At 49.2% G+C, this 18366-nt stretch overlaps 13 non-coding genes across 13 annotated transcripts; all 13 read right to left on the reverse strand.

Annotated features, from left to right (window-relative positions):
• Window positions 1–54: 54 nt before the first annotated feature.
• LOC142654821 (5S ribosomal RNA) lies at window positions 55–173 on the reverse strand. The gene has a single exon (XR_012849157.1). It is a non-coding gene; the product is annotated as a 5S ribosomal RNA (ribosomal RNA).
• Window positions 174–742: 569 nt separating this feature from the next.
• On the reverse strand, window positions 743–862 carry LOC142654989 (5S ribosomal RNA). The gene has a single exon (XR_012849317.1). It is a non-coding gene; the product is annotated as a 5S ribosomal RNA (ribosomal RNA).
• An 881-nt stretch (window positions 863–1743) lies between these two features.
• LOC142654286 (5S ribosomal RNA) lies at window positions 1744–1862 on the reverse strand. Its single transcript, XR_012848979.1, has one exon. It is a non-coding gene; the product is annotated as a 5S ribosomal RNA (ribosomal RNA).
• Window positions 1863–5863: 4001 nt separating this feature from the next.
• LOC142653356 (5S ribosomal RNA) lies at window positions 5864–5982 on the reverse strand. Its single transcript, XR_012848292.1, has one exon. It is a non-coding gene; the product is annotated as a 5S ribosomal RNA (ribosomal RNA).
• Window positions 5983–9928: 3946 nt separating this feature from the next.
• On the reverse strand, window positions 9929–10047 carry LOC142653368 (5S ribosomal RNA). The gene has a single exon (XR_012848303.1). It is a non-coding gene; the product is annotated as a 5S ribosomal RNA (ribosomal RNA).
• A 569-nt stretch (window positions 10048–10616) lies between these two features.
• Window positions 10617–10736, reverse strand: LOC142654990 (5S ribosomal RNA). Its single transcript, XR_012849318.1, has one exon. It is a non-coding gene; the product is annotated as a 5S ribosomal RNA (ribosomal RNA).
• Window positions 10737–11607: 871 nt separating this feature from the next.
• LOC142653381 (5S ribosomal RNA) lies at window positions 11608–11726 on the reverse strand. The gene has a single exon (XR_012848314.1). It is a non-coding gene; the product is annotated as a 5S ribosomal RNA (ribosomal RNA).
• Window positions 11727–12891: 1165 nt separating this feature from the next.
• Window positions 12892–13010, reverse strand: LOC142654886 (5S ribosomal RNA). Its single transcript, XR_012849219.1, has one exon. It is a non-coding gene; the product is annotated as a 5S ribosomal RNA (ribosomal RNA).
• A 569-nt stretch (window positions 13011–13579) lies between these two features.
• LOC142654991 (5S ribosomal RNA) lies at window positions 13580–13699 on the reverse strand. Its single transcript, XR_012849319.1, has one exon. It is a non-coding gene; the product is annotated as a 5S ribosomal RNA (ribosomal RNA).
• An 881-nt stretch (window positions 13700–14580) lies between these two features.
• On the reverse strand, window positions 14581–14699 carry LOC142654297 (5S ribosomal RNA). The gene has a single exon (XR_012848985.1). It is a non-coding gene; the product is annotated as a 5S ribosomal RNA (ribosomal RNA).
• Window positions 14700–15864: 1165 nt separating this feature from the next.
• On the reverse strand, window positions 15865–15983 carry LOC142654822 (5S ribosomal RNA). The gene has a single exon (XR_012849158.1). It is a non-coding gene; the product is annotated as a 5S ribosomal RNA (ribosomal RNA).
• A 569-nt stretch (window positions 15984–16552) lies between these two features.
• On the reverse strand, window positions 16553–16672 carry LOC142654992 (5S ribosomal RNA). The gene has a single exon (XR_012849320.1). It is a non-coding gene; the product is annotated as a 5S ribosomal RNA (ribosomal RNA).
• Window positions 16673–17553: 881 nt separating this feature from the next.
• On the reverse strand, window positions 17554–17672 carry LOC142653393 (5S ribosomal RNA). Its single transcript, XR_012848325.1, has one exon. It is a non-coding gene; the product is annotated as a 5S ribosomal RNA (ribosomal RNA).
• Window positions 17673–18366: the final 694 nt, after the last annotated feature.

Genomic DNA, 18366 nt, shown 5'->3' on the forward strand with positions numbered 1-18366 from the left:
GAAAAAGACATTGAGGACAGCGACCATTGCTTGTTGCAGCGAGGAAAAGCAAAAAGCCTACAGCACCTGGTATTCCCAGGCGGTCTCCCATCCAAGTACTAACCAGGCCTGACCCTGCTTAGCTTCCAAGATCAGACGAGATCGGGCGCATTCAGGGTGGTGTGGCCGTAGGCGGAGACAGGCCTCTCATTCACTGCTCTTCTACTTTCCAGTCTGGCTCTTGCCAGTGCTGAACACTGGGCCTATTTCTTCTATCCTTTGGCTTGATTTTTCGCTCGATTAACTGTCAGCAGCGTGGCACACCTAGGTGGCACACCTGGCCAGCCCCATGGCACCCACATGCCAAAGTCTCCTGCCTGTCGTTTTTCAAGGCCAAAGCAGGAAGTCAGCCCCTTTCCTCCTTCCTCACACTCGAGTCACCTAGTGGGCTGCATGCGCTGACCAACTGAAAGGGTCAGTTGCACAAACTTCTCTGCAGAGAGAGAAATTACTTCTGTTGGCCGACCGTCGGCTCAAGCCATCCCCTGGGCATCTGCTGAAAGCCTGGTCTCTTTTAACTCTATCATTTACATGTGTCAGGCTACAGGGGCAGTGAGGCCTTTTAGCTGGGGCACGCAGCTAGATAGTAGGCCGGTGCGGTCGCCTAGTGGTATGGCCGTTGGCAGCCACTGGGCCCAGAGCCGGAGATCCTGGAAGGATGGAAATGACAAAAACAGGAAGATACAGCCGAGAAAAAAAATACAGTCTACAGCACCCGGTATTCCCAGGAGGTCTCCCATCCAAGTACTGTCCGAGCCCGACCCCGCTTTGCTTCCGAGATCGGACGAGATCGGGCGTATTCAGGGTGGTGTGGCCGGTAGACGCAGCTGACCTCTTCTCCACCACCCTCATTTGTTCAAAGCCCAGTCAGCCTGGCCCTGGCCGGCACGTGGCCAAATTGGTGCGTGCACCAAAGACTCGCCAGCAGGTAACGCTCACCTGCGGCACAGTGGCAGACGCCATTAGGAGCTCAGGGTGCGCACACATGAGCCCTCCATCCCTTTGACGAGCGTCGGTTGCCATTGCCAGCCGGGCATGGAAAAACGCAGCACGCCTAGAAACTTTCAGTCCATGGATACCGGCATAGCACCACTCCGGCCCAACAGGGGGCGGCTGTTTCCGAAGGACCAATGCGACGACCGCAAGGGCTGGCAGGGGGAATACAGCCGACAGGTGTTGTTGACTAATGAAACAGCTGCCACAGCAGTGCTGAGCAGCGGGTGTCTTTTAAAAAGCCTCAGTGCAGGCTTTTCGACAGGCTAACAATGGAATGAGGGTGTGAAAGAGAGAGCAAGCTCGGCCAGGAAGGTGGGATGGAGCCAGGTGTACGGGAAACAATTAGGGAAGGAGGTGAGCTGGTGGTGGTGAGTGATTGGAAGCGGCTTTCAGCGCGCTTCCCTTTCCTACGCTGCGTTGTCTGCAAACGTGTGCTGCTTTCGTGACGATGTCAGTCAGCCTGCAGGTTAACACTGAGTGCCCCCAGTCCTGCAAGGGGCGCTGTTACTATTGAAATTCAGCCTTGTTTTAAAAGCAGTAATGCTGGTGGTGGCCACCATGCTGATAAGGAGGACAGGGATTTTGCGAGCATTCAAAAGCGCAAAAGAGAAAGCTCAGGAAAAGAAGCAAGTGTGCAGTTGAAAAAGTCAATGGGAAAAAGGCATTGAGGACAGCGACCATTGCTTGTTGCAGTGAGGAAAAGCAAAAAGCCTACAGCACCTGGTATTCCCAGGCGGTCTCCCATCCAAGTACTAACCAGGCCTGACCCTGCTTAGCTTCCGAGATCAGACGAGATCGGGCACATTCAGGGTGGTGTGGCCGTAGGCAGAGACAGGCCTCTCACTCACTGCTCTTCTACTTCACAGCACGCCTCTTTCCAGGGCTCAACACTAGCCCCTTTCCATTTTCTTCACTTTTATATCTCTTAAAGTGAAGCTAAACCTGAAAAATAAAATACATTTAAAAAAAACATTCAAAACAAAAAACAAATAGATGTATGACTACACTTGTAAAAAGGTCCCCTAACCCCTTTAGGACACAGCCTGTTTTGGCCTTCAGGACACAGCCTATTTTTTCAAATCTGACATGTGTCACTTTATGTGGTAATAACTCCGGAATGCTTTTACCTATCCAAGCGATTCTGAGATTGTTTTCTCGTGACATATTGTACTTTATGTTAGTGAAAAAATTTGGTCGATAAATTCAATATTTATTTGTGAAAAACTTCAAATTTTAGCAAAAATTTGCAAAAATTTGCATTTTTCTAAACTTAAATGTATTTGCTTGTGAAACAGATAGTAATACCACACAAAATAGTTACTAGTTACCATTTCCTATATGTCTACTTTATGTTTGCATCATTTTTTTTCACGTACTTTTATTTTTCGAGGACGTTACGAGGCTTAGAACTTTAGCAGCAATTTCTCATATTTTCAATAAAATTTCAAAAGGCTATTTTTTCAGGGACCAGTTCAGTTCTGAAGTTGCTTTGAGGGCCTTATATATTAGAAAGTCCCCATAAATCACCCCATTTTGAAAACTGTACCCCTCAAGGTATTCAAAACCACATTCAGAAAATATTTTAACCCTTTAGGCGTTTCACAGGAATTAAGGCAAAGTAGAGGTGAAATTTACAAATTTCATTTTTTTTGCCGAAATTCATTTGTAATAAAAAAAAATCTGTAACACAGAAGGTTTTACCAGAGAAACGCAACTCAATATTTATTGCCCAGATTCTGCAGATTTTAGAAATATCCAACATGTGGCCCTAGTATGGTAATGGACTGAAACACAGGCCTCAGAAGCAAAGGAACACCTAGTGGATTTCGGGGCCTCCTTTTTTTAGGAATATATTTTAGGCACCATGTCAGGTTTGAGGAGGTCTTGTGGTACCTAAACAGCCGAAACCCCCCCAAAGTGACCCCATTTTGGAAACTACACCCCTCAAGGCATTTTTCTAGGGGTATAGTTAGCATTTTGACCCCACAGTTTTTTTGCAGACTTTAGTGGAATTAGTCTGTGAAGATGAAAATCACCTATTTTTCTGTGGAAACATAGAATTTTTTCATTTTTACAAGGAATAAAGGAGAAAAAGCCGCCCAACATTTGTAAAGCAATTTCTCCCGATTACGCCAATACCCCATATGTGGTCGTAAACTGATGTTTGGACCCACAGCAGGGCTCAGAAGGGAGGGAGCGCCTTTTGGATTTTTTGAAGCAGATTTTGCTGGATTGGTTTTCAGTGCCATGTCGGGTTTGCAACGCCCCGGAGGGACCAAAACAGTGGAAACCCCCCAAAAGTCACCCTATTTTGGAATCTACACCCCTCAAGGAATTTTTCTAGGGGTATAGTGAGCATTTTGGCCCCTCAGGATCTTTTTTAGAGCTAGGGTGACCAAAAAACAGCGATTTTGGCGCTTTAAATTCTTTATTTATTACAGCGTTCACCGTGCGCAATAAATTACGTTTTAATTTATTCTGCCGGTCGGTACGATTACGCCGATACCATATGTGTATAGTTTTTTTTAAGTTTTGCAGCGTTTGCACAATAAAATGAAGTTTCTATAAAATAATTTATTTTCTGGGACACGCTATTCTGAGCCGTAACTTTTTTATTTTTTCGTCAAAAAAGCTGTGGGAGGTCTTGTTTTTTGCGGGACGGGTTGTAGTTTTCATTGGTACCATTTTGGGGTAAATGCAACTTTTTGATCACTTTTTATTCTATATCTTGGGAGGGGTGGTGACCAAAAAATAGCGATGCTGACCGTTTTCAGTTTATTTTGTTTGCGGCGTTCACCGTGCGGAAAAATTAACATTATAGTTTCATAGATTGGGTCGTTACGAACGCGGCGATACCAAATATGTGTACTTTTTTTTAACGTTTTCATTTTTTCCCTATAATAAATGACTTATTATAGGAAAACAAAACCTTTTATTTTTACACTTTTATAAAACATTTTTCTTAACTTTTTTTTACTTTTTACACTTTATATTTTTGTTTATTAACTTTTTTTTTTACTTTTTACACTTTCTTTTTTTGACCTGCAGCTCTGATCGCTGCTAGAATACATTATACTACCTAGGTAGTGTAATGTATTCCAACTGTCAGTGTGACGTCACAGTCACTCTGACAGTTGGTCTACGAGGATCAGCAGAGGCTGATCCTCATAGGCTGACATACATGGCAGACCTGGGGGCCGTTGTCTGGCCCCCAGGTGCCATCACAAGCATCAGAAGCCCCCACGATTGCATGGGGGCTGCTGATGCGCTACAAACCCGCTACATGCGGAGATCGCAATCGAGCCCCGCATGTAACGGGTTAATTGCCGAAATCAGCGGCGATGAGCCGCTGATCGGCAACACTGGAGAGTGTCAGCTGTCGGGGACAGCTGATCTCCAAGTTCCCGATGCACACTGTCGCCGACAGTGTGCATCGGGAACGGCACAGTGACTTTCTGTCACTCTGACAGGAAGCCTATCAGGACCAGCCGAAGGTTGGTCCTGATGGGCTTCTGTCCATGGCAGACCCGGAAGCCATTGTTTGGCTTCCGTTTGCCATACTAACTATCGGCAGACCCCGCGATTTCGGACGGGGGTCTGCCGATATGTTAGAAACCCCTAAAATTCGGCGATTGCACCCGATCGCCGAATTTAAGGGGTTAATGCGCCGAAATCAGCGGCAAAGGACCGCTGGCCGGCAAGAGGGGAGTGTCAGCTGTCGGCGACAGCTGACCTCCTGGTTCCCGGTGCACACTGTCGCCGACAGTGTGCACCGGGATTAACTCAGTAACTGTACGTCCTCGTGCGGGAAGTAACTTCCTGCAACGACGTACAGTTACGTCCTGGTGCGGATAGGGGCTAGAAATGAGTCTGCTGCAGAAACAAGCAGTTTGCCTGACATCTAGCAGACCAAGAGGGAGTCCTTTCCTTCCTCTCAGCCTCCTCCATGTGCGGCTGGAGACCTGCTGCTATGAGCAGTGTGCACCAGCATGGCCTCACTGCTGAGACGTTCTTTTTGGGCCAAGGGGGCGGGGCTTAGTCTCCATTCACTCCAATGGAGTGTGTAAGCTGGCCAATGCTGAAGGACCTGAAACAGGGCAGCTCCAAGGCAACGATTGCACCTGCAATGGGTGACTTTTATATGTTTGCTGTTTTCTTTTACTTTACCTTGGGCTACTGTGGGCGGCTACATACTTGTTTGCAGCGTTTTGTCTTGCAACTGTGGAAAAACATATATATTCTGCCCTTTTGACACAAACGCAGCAAAAAGCCAGAGAAAATGCACCTCGTGAACGTACCCTTGCATTGTGCAAGTTACCCAGCTTTGCCAGGCTCCTGAAAGGCAAATCGGCCCAGTTGTGCCACAATTTGGGGGGATTGATGTGAGTAGAAATGGCTTTTAGCAGATCGCTATTACAGCTTGGCGTGGCACGTTAGCCAGCTGCTTTCCCAGGACTCTGAAGGCAAATGTGCCCAGCTATGCTGCAGTGTGGAGGATTGATCACTGGCAAACTAGGCAGGGCTCTTCACGCCCCAGCTTTCCCAGGCTCAGGACTTGCAAATGGGACTAATTATGCTGCCATATGAGAGGTGGGCATTTATCAGTGCATGACTAGGCAGGTCAGTCATTTTGCATTTTGGGAAAGCTGGGTAGCAACCTCTGGGCCCAAATGTGATGGATGAAATATTGGTTGTATAAAAAGCAAGAATTGAAAAGGGCAAGTGAGAGAAAGCAAATGAAAAGCGGTAAGTGTGCGGCTAAAAAAGTCAATGGGAAAAAGACATTGAGGACAGCGACCATTGCTTGTTGCAGCGAGGAAAAGCAAAAAGCCTACAGCACCTGGTATTCCCAGGCGGTCTCCCATCCAAGTACTAACCAGGCCTGACCCTGCTTAGCTTCCGAGATCAGACGAGATCGGGCGCATTCAGGGTGGTGTGGCCGTAGGCGGAGACAGGCCTCTCATTCACTGCTCTTCTACTTTCCAGTCTGGCTCTTGCCAGTGCTGAACACTGGGCCTATTTCTTCTATCCTTTGGCTTGATTTTTCGCTCGATTAACTGTCAGCAGCGTGGCACACCTAGGCGGCACACCTGGCCAGCCCCATGGCACCCACATGCCAAAGTCTCCTGCCTGTCGTTTTTCAAGGCCAAAGCAGGAAGTCAGCCCCTTTCCTCCTTCCTCACACTCGAGTCACCTAGTGGGCTGCATGCGCTGACCAACTGAAAGGGTCAGTTGCACAAACTTCTCTGCAGAGAGAGAAATTACTTCTGTTGGCCGACCGTCGGCTCAAGCCATCCCCTGGGCATCTGCTGAAAGCCTGGTCTCTTTTAACTCTATCATTTACATGTGTCAGGCTACAGGGGCAGTGAGGCCTTTTAGCTGGGGCACGCAGCTAGATAGCAGGCCGGTGCGGTCGCCTAGTGGTATGGCCGTTGGCGGTATTTTTCGAGGACGTTACGAGGCTTAGAACTTTAGCAGCAATTTCTCATATTTTCAATAAAATTTCAAAAGGCTATTTTTTCAGGGACCAGTTCAGTTCTGAAGTTGCTTTGAGGGCCTTATATATTAGAAAGTCCCCATAAATCACCCCATTTTGAAAACTGTACCCCTCAAGGTATTCAAAACCACATTCAGAAAATATTTTAACCCTTTAGGCGTTTCACAGGAATTAAGGCAAAGTAGAGGTGAAATTTACAAATTTCATTTTTTTTGCCGAAATTCATTTGTAATAAAAAAAAATCTGTAACACAGAAGGTTTTACCAGAGAAACGCAACTCAATATTTATTGCCCAGATTCTGCAGATTTTAGAAATATCCAACATGTGGCCCTAGTATGGTAATGGACTGAAACACAGGCCTCAGAAGCAAAGGAACACCTAGTGGATTTCGGGGCCTCCTTTTTTTAGGAATATATTTTAGGCACCATGTCAGGTTTGAGGAGGTCTTGTGGTACCTAAACAGCCGAAACCCCCCCAAAGTGACCCCATTTTGGAAACTACACCCCTCAAGGCATTTTTCTAGGGGTATAGTTAGCATTTTGACCCCACAGTTTTTTTGCAGACTTTAGTGGAATTAGTCTGTGAAGATGAAAATCACCTATTTTTCTGTGGAAACATAGAATTTTTTCATTTTTACAAGGAATAAAGGAGAAAAAGCCGCCCAACATTTGTAAAGCAATTTCTCCCGATTACGCCAATACCCCATATGTGGTCGTAAACTGATGTTTGGACCCACAGCAGGGCTCAGAAGGGAGGGAGCGCCTTTTGGATTTTTTGAAGCAGATTTTGCTGGATTGGATTGGTTTTCAGTGCCATGTCGGGTTTGCAACGCCCCGGAGGGACCAAAACAGTGGAAACCCCCCAAAAGTCACCCTATTTTGGAATCTACACCCCTCAAGGAATTTTTCTAGGGGTATAGTGAGCATTTTGGCCCCTCAGGATCTTTTTTAGAGCTAGGGTGACCAAAAAACAGCGATTTTGGCGCTTTAAATTCTTTATTTATTACAGCGTTCACCGTGCGCAATAAATTACGTTTTAATTTATTCTGCCGGTCGGTACGATTACGCCGATACCATATGTGTATAGTTTTTTTTAAGTTTTGCAGCGTTTGCACAATAAAATGAAGTTTCTATAAAATAATTTATTTTCTGGGACACGCTATTCTGAGCCGTAACTTTTTTATTTTTTCGTCAAAAAAGCTGTGGGAGGTCTTGTTTTTTGCGGGACGGGTTGTAGTTTTCATTGGTACCATTTTGGGGTAAATGCAACTTTTTGATCACTTTTTATTCTATATCTTGGGAGGGGTGGTGACCAAAAAATAGCGATGCTGACCGTTTTCAGTTTATTTTGTTTGCGGCGTTCACCGTGCGGAAAAATTAACATTATAGTTTCATAGATTGGGTCGTTACGAACGCGGCGATACCAAATATGTGTACTTTTTTTTAACGTTTTCATTTTTTCCCTATAATAAATGACTTATTATAGGAAAACAAAACCTTTTATTTTTACACTTTTATAAAACATTTTTCTTAACTTTTTTTTACTTTTTACACTTTATATTTTTGTTTATTAACTTTTTTTTTTACTTTTTACACTTTCTTTTTTTGACCTGCAGCTCTGATCGCTGCTAGAATACATTATACTACCTAGGTAGTGTAATGTATTCCAACTGTCAGTGTGACGTCACAGTCACTCTGACAGTTGGTCTACGAGGATCAGCAGAGGCTGATCCTCATAGGCTGACATACATGGCAGACCTGGGGGCCGTTGTCTGGCCCCCAGGTGCCATCACAAGCATCAGAAGCCCCCACGATTGCATGGGGGCTGCTGATGCGCTACAAACCCGCTACATGCGGAGATCGCAATCGAGCCCCGCATGTAACGGGTTAATTGCCGAAATCAGCGGCGATGAGCCGCTGATCGGCAACACTGGAGAGTGTCAGCTGTCGGGGACAGCTGATCTCCAAGTTCCCGATGCACACTGTCGCCGACAGTGTGCATCGGGAACGGCACAGTGACTTTCTGTCACTCTGACAGGAAGCCTATCAGGACCAGCCGAAGGTTGGTCCTGATGGGCTTCTGTCCATGGCAGACCCGGAAGCCATTGTTTGGCTTCCGTTTGCCATACTAACTATCGGCAGACCCCGCGATTTCGGACGGGGGTCTGCCGATATGTTAGAAACCCCTAAAATTCGGCGATTGCACCCGATCGCCGAATTTAAGGGGTTAATGCGCCGAAATCAGCGGCAAAGGACCGCTGGCCGGCAAGAGGGGAGTGTCAGCTGTCGGCGACAGCTGACCTCCTGGTTCCCGGTGCACACTGTCGCCGACAGTGTGCACCGGGATTAACTCAGTAACTGTACGTCCTCGTGCGGGAAGTAACTTCCTGCAACGACGTACAGTTACGTCCTGGTGCGGATAGGGGCTAGAAATGAGTCTGCTGCAGAAACAAGCAGTTTGCCTGACATCTAGCAGACCAAGAGGGAGTCCTTTCCTTCCTCTCAGCCTCCTCCATGTGCGGCTGGAGACCTGCTGCTATGAGCAGTGTGCACCAGCATGGCCTCACTGCTGAGACGTTCTTTTTGGGCCAAGGGGGCGGGGCTTAGTCTCCATTCACTCCAATGGAGTGTGTAAGCTGGCCAATGCTGAAGGACCTGAAACAGGGCAGCTCCAAGGCAACGATTGCACCTGCAATGGGTGACTTTTATATGTTTGCTGTTTTCTTTTACTTTACCTTGGGCTACTGTGGGCGGCTACATACTTGTTTGCAGCGTTTTGTCTTGCAACTGTGGAAAAACATATATATTCTGCCCTTTTGACACAAACGCAGCAAAAAGCCAGAGAAAATGCACCTCGTGAACGTACCCTTGCATTGTGCAAGTTACCCAGCTTTGCCAGGCTCCTGAAAGGCAAATCGGCCCAGTTGTGCCACAATTTGGGGGGATTGATGTGAGTAGAAATGGCTTTTAGCAGATCGCTATTACAGCTTGGCGTGGCACGTTAGCCAGCTGCTTTCCCAGGACTCTGAAGGCAAATGTGCCCAGCTATGCTGCAGTGTGGAGGATTGATCACTGGCAAACTAGGCAGGGCTCTTCACGCCCCAGCTTTCCCAGGCTCAGGACTTGCAAATGGGACTAATTATGCTGCCATATGAGAGGTGGGCATTTATCAGTGCATGACTAGGCAGGTCAGTCATTTTGCATTTTGGGAAAGCTGGGTAGCAACCTCTGGGCCCAAATGTGATGGATGAAATATTGGTTGTATAAAAAGCAAGAATTGAAAAGGGCAAGTGAGAGAAAGCAAATGAAAAGCGGTAAGTGTGCGGCTAAAAAAGTCAATGGGAAAAAGACATTGAGGACAGCGACCATTGCTTGTTGCAGCGAGGAAAAGCAAAAAGCCTACAGCACCTGGTATTCCCAGGCGGTCTCCCATCCAAGTACTAACCAGGCCTGACCCTGCTTAGCTTCCGAGATCAGACGAGATCGGGCGCATTCAGGGTGGTGTGGCCGTAGGCGGAGACAGGCCTCTCATTCACTGCTCTTCTACTTTCCAGTCTGGCTCTTGCCAGTGCTGAACACTGGGCCTATTTCTTCTATCCTTTGGCTTGATTTTTCGCTCGATTAACTGTCAGCAGCGTGGCACACCTAGGCGGCACACCTGGCCAGCCCCATGGCACCCACATGCCAAAGTCTCCTGCCTGTCGTTTTTCAAGGCCAAAGCAGGAAGTCAGCCCCTTTCCTCCTTCCTCACACTCGAGTCACCTAGTGGGCTGCATGCGCTGACCAACTGAAAGGGTCAGTTGCACAAACTTCTCTGCAGAGAGAGAAATTACTTCTGTTGGCCGACCGTCGGCTCAAGCCATCCCCTGGGCATCTGCTGAAAGCCTGGTCTCTTTTAACTCTATCATTTACATGTGTCAGGCTACAGGGGCAGTGAGGCCTTTTAGCTGGGGCACGCAGCTAGATAGCAGGCCGGTGCGGTCGCCTAGTGGTATGGCCGTTGGCAGCCACTGGGCCCAGAGCCGGAGATCCTGGAAGGATGGAAATGACAAAAACAGGAAGATACAGCCGAGAAAAAAAATACAGTCTACAGCACCCGGTATTCCCAGGAGGTCTCCCATCCAAGTACTGTCCGAGCCCGACCCCGCTTTGCTTCCGAGATCGGACGAGATCGGGCGTATTCAGGGTGGTGTGGCCGGTAGACGCAGCTGACCTCTTCTCCACCACCCTCATTTGTTCAAAGCCCAGTCAGCCTGGCCCTGGCCGGCACGTGGCCAAATTGGTGCGTGCACCAAAGACTCGCCAGCAGGTAACGCTCACCTGCGGCACAGTGGCAGACGCCATTAGGAGCTCAGGGTGCGCACACATGAGCCCTCCATCCCTTTGACGAGCGTCGGTTGCCATTGCCAGCCGGGCATGGAAAAACGCAGCACGCCTAGAAACTTTCAGTCCATGGATACCGGCATAGCACCACTCCGGCCCAACAGGGGGCGGCTGTTTCCGAAGGACCAATGCGACGACCGCAGGGGGAATACAGCCGACAGGTGTTGTTGACTAATGAAACAGCTGCCACAGCAGTGCTGAGCAGCGGGTGTCTTTTAAAAAGCCTCAGTGCAGGCTTTTCGACAGGCTAACAATGGAATGAGGGTGTGAAAGAGAGAGCAAGCTCGGCCAGGAAGGTGGGATGGAGCCAGGTGTACGGGAAACAATTAGGGAAGGAGGTGAGCTGGTGGTGGTGAATGATTGGAAGCGGCTTTCAGCGCGCTTCCCTTTCCTACGCTGCGTTGTCTGCAAACGTGTGCTGCATTCGTGACGCTGTCAGTCAGCCTGCAGGTTAACACTGAGTGCCCCCAGTCCTGCAAGGGGCGCTGTTACTATTGAAATTCAGCCTCGTATTAAAAGCAGTAATGCTGGTGGTGGCCACCATGCTGATAAGGAGGACAGGGATTTTGCGAGCATTCAAAAGCGCAAAAGAGAAAGCTCAGGAAAAGAAGCAAGTGTGCAGTTGAAAAAGTCAATGGGAAAAAGGCATTGAGGACAGCGACCATTGCTTGTTGCAGTGAGGAAAAGCAAAAAGCCTACAGCACCTGGTATTCCCAGGCGGTCTCCCATCCAAGTACTAACCAGGCCTGACCCTGCTTAGCTTCCGAGATCAGACGAGATCGGGCGCATTCAGGGTGGTGTGGCCGTAGGCAGAGACAGGCCTCTCACTCACTGCTCTTCTACTTCACAGCACGCCTCTTTCCAGGGCTCAACACTAGCCCCTTTCCATCTTCTTCACTTTTATATCCCTTAAAGTGAAGCTAAACCTGAAAAATAAAATACATTTAAAAAAAACATTCAAAACAAAAAACAAATAGATGTATGACTACACTTGTAAAAAGGTCCCCTAGAAATGAGTCTGCTGCAGAAACAAGCAGTTTGCCTGAAATCTAGCAGACCAAGAGGGAGTCCTTTCCTTCCTCTCAGCCTCCTCCATGTGCGGCTGGAGACCTGCTGCTATGAGCAGTGTGCACCAGCATGGCCTCACTGCTGAGACGTTCTTTTTGGGCCAAGGGGGCGGGGCTTAGTCTCCATTCACTCCAATGGAGTGTGTAAGCTGGCCAATGCTGAAGGACCTGAAACAGGGCAGCTCCAAGGCAACGATTGCACCTGCAATGGGTGACTTTTATATGTTTGCTGTTTTCTTTTACTTTACCTTGGGCTACTGTGGGCGGCTACATACTTGTTTGCAGCGTTTTGTCTTGCAACTGTGGAAAAACATATATATTCTGCCCTTTTGACACAAACGCAGCAAAAAGCCAGAGAAAATGCACCTCGTGAACGTACCCTTGCATTGTGCAAGTTACCCAGCTTTGCCAGGCTCCTGAAAGGCAAATCGGCCCAGTTGTGCCACAATTTGGGGGGATTGATGTGAGTAGAAATGGCTTTTAGCAGATCGCTATTACAGCTTGGCGTGGCACGTTAGCCAGCTGCTTTCCCAGGACTCTGAAGGCAAATGTGCCCAGCTATGCTGCAGTGTGGAGGATTGATCACTGGCAAACTAGGCAGGGCTCTTCACGCCCCAGCTTTCCCAGGCTCAGGACTTGCAAATGGGACTAATTATGCTGCCATATGAGAGGTGGGCATTTATCAGTGCATGACTAGGCAGGTCAGTCATTTTGCATTTTGGGAAAGCTGGGTAGCAACCTCTGGGCCCAAATGTGATGGATGAAATATTGGTTGTATAAAAAGCAAGAATTGAAAAGGGCAAGTGAGAGAAAGCAAATGAAAAGCGGTAAGTGTGCGGCTAAAAAAGTCAATGGGAAAAAGACATTGAGGACAGCGACCATTGCTTGTTGCAGCGAGGAAAAGCAAAAAGCCTACAGCACCTGGTATTCCCAGGCGGTCTCCCATCCAAGTACTAACCAGGCCTGACCCTGCTTAGCTTCCAAGATCAGACGAGATCGGGCGCATTCAGGGTGGTGCGGCCGTAGGCGGAGACAGGCCTCTCATTCACTGCTCTTCTACTTTCCAGTCTGGCTCTTGCCAGTGCTGAACACTGGGCCTATTTCTTCTATCCTTTGGCTTGATTTTTCGCTCGATTAACTGTCAGCAGCGTGGCACACCTAGGCGGCACACCTGGCCAGCCCCATGGCACCCACATGCCAAAGTCTCCTGCCTGTCGTTTTTCAAGGCCAAAGCAGGAAGTCAGCCCCTTTCCTCCTTCCTCACACTCGAGTCACCTAGTGGGCTGCATGCGCTGACCAACTGAAAGGGTCAGTTGCACAAACTTCTCTGCAGAGAGAGAAATTACTTCTGTTGGCCGACCGTCGGCTCAAGCCATCCCCTGGGCATCTGCTGAAAGCCTGGTCTCTTTTAACTCTATCATTTACATGTGTCAGGCTACAGGGGCAGTGAGGCCTTTTAGCTGGGGCACGCAGCTAGATAGTAGGCCGGTGCGGTCGCCTAGTGGTATGGCCGTTGGCAGCCACTGGGCCCAGAGCCGGAGATCCTGGAAGGATGGAAATGACAAAAACAGGAAGATACAGCCGAGAAAAAAAATACAGTCTACAGCACCCGGTATTCCCAGGAGGTCTCCCATCCAAGTACTGTCCGAGCCCGACCCCGCTTTGCTTCCGAGATCGGACGAGATCGGGCGTATTCAGGGTGGTGTGGCCGGTAGACGCAGCTGACCTCTTCTCCACCACCCTCATTTGTTCAAAGCCCAGTCAGCCTGGCCCTGGCCGGCACGTGGCCAAATTGGTGCGTGCACCAAAGACTCGCCAGCAGGTAACGCTCACCTGCGGCACAGTGGCAGACGCCATTAGGAGCTCAGGGTGCGCACACATGAGCCCTCCATCCCTTTGACGAGCGTCGGTTGCCATTGCCAGCCGGGCATGGAAAAACGCAGCACGCCTAGAAACTTTCAGTCCATGGATACCGGCATAGCACCACTCCGGCCCAACAGGGGGCGGCTGTTTCCGAAGGACCAATGCGACGACCGCAAGGGCTGGCAGGGGGAATACAGCCGACAGGTGTTGTTGACTAATGAAACAGCTGCCACAGCAGTGCTGAGCAGCGGGTGTCTTTTAAAAAGCCTCAGTGCAGGCTTTTCGACAGGCTAACAATGGAATGAGGGTGTGAAAGAGAGAGCAAGCTCGGCCAGGAAGGTGGGATGGAGCCAGGTGTACGGGAAACAATTAGGGAAGGAGGTGAGCTGGTGGTGGTGAGTGATTGGAAGCGGCTTTCAGCGCGCTTCCCTTTCCTACGCTGCGTTGTCTGCAAACGTGTGCTGCTTTCGTGACGATGTCAGTCAGCCTGCAGGTTAACACTGAGTGCCCCCAGTCCTGCAAGGGGCGCTGTTACTATTGAAATTCAGCCTTGTTTTAAAAGCAGTAATGCTGGTGGTGGCCACCATGCTGATAAGGAGGACAGGGATTTTGCGAGCATTCAAAAGCGCAAAAGAGAAAGCTCAGGAAAAGAAGCAAGTGTGCAGTTGAAAAAGTCAATGGGAAAAAGGCATTGAGGACAGCGACCATTGCTTGTTGCAGTGAGGAAAAGCAAAAAGCCTACAGCACCTGGTATTCCCAGGCGGTCTCCCATCCAAGTACTAACCAGGCCTGACCCTGCTTAGCTTCCGAGATCAGACGAGATCGGGCACATTCAGGGTGGTGTGGCCGTAGGCAGAGACAGGCCTCTCACTCACTGCTCTTCTACTTCACAGCACGCCTCTTTCCAGGGCTCAACACTAGCCCCTTTCCATTTTCTTCACTTTTATATCTCTTAAAGTGAAGCTAAACCTGAAAAATAAAATACATTTAAAAAAAACATTCAAAACAAAAAACAAATAGATGTATGACTACACTTGTAAAAAGGTCCCCTAGAAATGAGTCTGCTGCAGAAACAAGCAGTTTGCCTGACATCTAGCAGACCAAGAGGGAGTCCTTTCCTTCCTCTCAGCCTCCTCCATGTGCGGCTGGAGACCTGCTGCTATGAGCAGTGTGCACCAGCATGGCCTCACTGCTGAGACGTTCTTTTTGGGCCAAGGGGGCGGGGCTTAGTCTCCATTCACTCCAATGGAGTGTGTAAGCTGGCCAATGCTGAAGGACCTGAAACAGGGCAGCTCCAAGGCAACGATTGCACCTGCAATGGGTGACTTTTATATGTTTGCTGTTTTCTTTTACTTTACCTTGGGCTACTGTGGGCGGCTACATACTTGTTTGCAGCGTTTTGTCTTGCAACTGTGGAAAAACATATATATTCTGCCCTTTTGACACAAACGCAGCAAAAAGCCAGAGAAAATGCACCTCGTGAACGTACCCTTGCATTGTGCAAGTTACCCAGCTTTGCCAGGCTCCTGAAAGGCAAATCGGCCCAGTTGTGCCACAATTTGGGGGGATTGATGTGAGTAGAAATGGCTTTTAGCAGATCGCTATTACAGCTTGGCGTGGCACGTTAGCCAGCTGCTTTCCCAGGACTCTGAAGGCAAATGTGCCCAGCTATGCTGCAGTGTGGAAGATTGATCACTGGCAAACTAGGCAGGGCTCTTCACGCCCCAGCTTTCCCAGGCTCAGGACTTGCAAATGGGACTAATTATGCTGCCATATGAGAGGTGGGCATTTATCAGTGCATGACTAGGCAGGTCAGTCATTTTGCATTTTGGGAAAGCTGGGTAGCAACCTCTGGGCCCAAATGTGATGGATGAAATATTGGTTGTATAAAAAGCAAGAATTGAAAAGGGCAAGTGAGAGAAAGCAAATGAAAAGCGGTAAGTGTGCGGCTAAAAAAGTCAATGGGAAAAAGACATTGAGGACAGCGACCATTGCTTGTTGCAGCGAGGAAAAGCAAAAAGCCTACAGCACCTGGTATTCCCAGGCGGTCTCCCATCCAAGTACTAACCAGGCCTGACCCTGCTTAGCTTCCAAGATCAGACGAGATCGGGCGCATTCAGGGTGGTGTGGCCGTAGGCGGAGACAGGCCTCTCATTCACTGCTCTTCTACTTTCCAGTCTGGCTCTTGCCAGTGCTGAACACTGGGCCTATTTCTTCTATCCTTTGGCTTGATTTTTCGCTCGATTAACTGTCAGCAGCGTGGCACACCTAGGCGGCACACCTGGCCAGCCCCATGGCACCCACATGCCAAAGTCTCCTGCCTGTCGTTTTTCAAGGCCAAAGCAGGAAGTCAGCCCCTTTCCTCCTTCCTCACACTCGAGTCACCTAGTGGGCTGCATGCACTGACCAACTGAAAGGGTCAGTTGCACAAACTTCTCTGCAGAGAGAGAAATTACTTCTGTTGGCCGACCGTCGGCTCAAGCCATCCCCTGGGCATCTGCTGAAAGCCTGGTCTCTTTTAACTCTATCATTTACATGTGTCAGGCTACAGGGGCAGTGAGGCCTTTTAGCTGGGGCACGCAGCTAGATAGTAGGCCGGTGCGGTCGCCTAGTGGTATGGCCGTTGGCAGCCACTGGGCCCAGAGCCGGAGATCCTGGAAGGATGGAAATGACAAAAACAGGAAGATACAGCCGAGAAAAAAAATACAGTCTACAGCACCCGGTATTCCCAGGAGGTCTCCCATCCAAGTACTGTCCGAGCCCGACCCCGCTTTGCTTCCGAGATCGGACGAGATCGGGCGTATTCAGGGTGGTGTGGCCGGTAGACGCAGCTGACCTCTTCTCCACCACCCTCATTTGTTCAAAGCCCAGTCAGCCTGGTCCTGGCCGGCACGTGGCCAAATTGGTGCGTGCACCAAAGACTCGCCAGCAGGTAACGCTCACCTGCGGCACAGTGGCAGACGCCATTAGGAGCTCAGGGTGCGCACACATGAGCCCTCCATCCCTTTGACGAGCGTCGGTTGCCATTGCCAGCCGGGCATGGAAAAACGCAGCACGCCTAGAAACTTTCAGTCCATGGATACCGGCATAGCACCACTCCGGCCCAACAGGGGGCGGCTGTTTCCGAAGGACCAATGCGACGACCGCAAGGGCTGGCAGGGGGAATACAGCCGACAGGTGTTGTTGACTAATGAAACAGCTGCCACAGCAGTGCTGAGCAGCGGGTGTCTTTTAAAAAGCCTCAGTGCAGGCTTTTCGACAGGCTAACAATGGAATGAGGGTGTGAAAGAGAGAGCAAGCTCGGCCAGGAAGGTGGGATGGAGCCAGGTGTACGGGAAACAATTAGGGAAGGAGGTGAGCTGGTGGTGGTGAGTGATTGGAAGCGGCTTTCAGCGCGCTTCCCTTTCCTACGCTGCGTTGTCTGCAAACGTGTGCTGCTTTCGTGACGATGTCAGTCAGCCTGCAGGTTAACACTGAGTGCCCCCAGTCCTGCAAGGGGCGCTGTTACTATTGAAATTCAGCCTTGTATTAAAAGCAGTAATGCTGGTGGTGGCCACCATGCTGATAAGGAGGACAGGGATTTTGCGAGCATTCAAAAGCGCAAAAGAGAAAGCTCAGGAAAAGAAGCAAGTGTGCAGTTGAAAAAGTCAATGGGAAAAAGGCATTGAGGACAGCGACCATTGCTTGTTGCAGTGAGGAAAAGCAAAAAGCCTACAGCACCTGGTATTCCCAGGCGGTCTCCCATCCAAGTACTAACCAGGCCTGACCCTGCTTAGCTTCCGAGATCAGACGAGATCGGGCGCATTCAGGGTGGTGTGGCCGTAGGCAGAGACAGGCCTCTCACTCACTGCTCTTCTACTTCACAGCACGCCTCTTTCCAGGGCTCAACACTAGCCCCTTTCCATTTTCTTCACTTTTATATCCCTTAAAGTGAAGCTAAACCTGAAAAATAAAATACATTTTAAAAAAACATTCAAAACAAAAAACAAATAGATGTATGACTACACTTGTAAAAAGGTCCCCTAGAAATGAGTCTGCTGCAGAAACAAGCAGTTTGCCTGAAATCTAGCAGACCAAGAGGGAGTCCTTTCCTTCCTCTCAGCCTCCTCCATGTGCGGCTGGAGACCTGCTGCTATGAGCAGTGTGCACCAGCATGGCCTCACTGCTGAGACGTTCTTTTTGGGCCAAGGGGGCGGGGCTTAGTCTCCATTCACTCCAATGGAGTGTGTAAGCTGGCCAATGCTGAAGGACCTGAAACAGGGCAGCTCCAAGGCAACGATTGCACCTGCAATTGGTGACTTTTATATGTTTGCTGTTTTCTTTTACTTTACCTTGGGCTACTGTGGGCGGCTACTGTGGGCGGCTACATACTTGTTTGCAGCGTTTTGTCTTGCAACTGTCGAAAAACATATATATTCTGCCCTTTTGACACAAACGCAGCAAAAAGCCAGAGAAAATGCACCTCGTGAACGTACCCTTGCATTGTGCAAGTTACCCAGCTTTGCCAGGCTCCTGAAAGGC

This window comes from Rhinoderma darwinii, chromosome 5 (assembly GCF_050947455.1).
Source record: "Rhinoderma darwinii isolate aRhiDar2 chromosome 5, aRhiDar2.hap1, whole genome shotgun sequence".
Taxonomy (NCBI): Eukaryota; Metazoa; Chordata; class Amphibia; order Anura; family Rhinodermatidae; genus Rhinoderma; species Rhinoderma darwinii.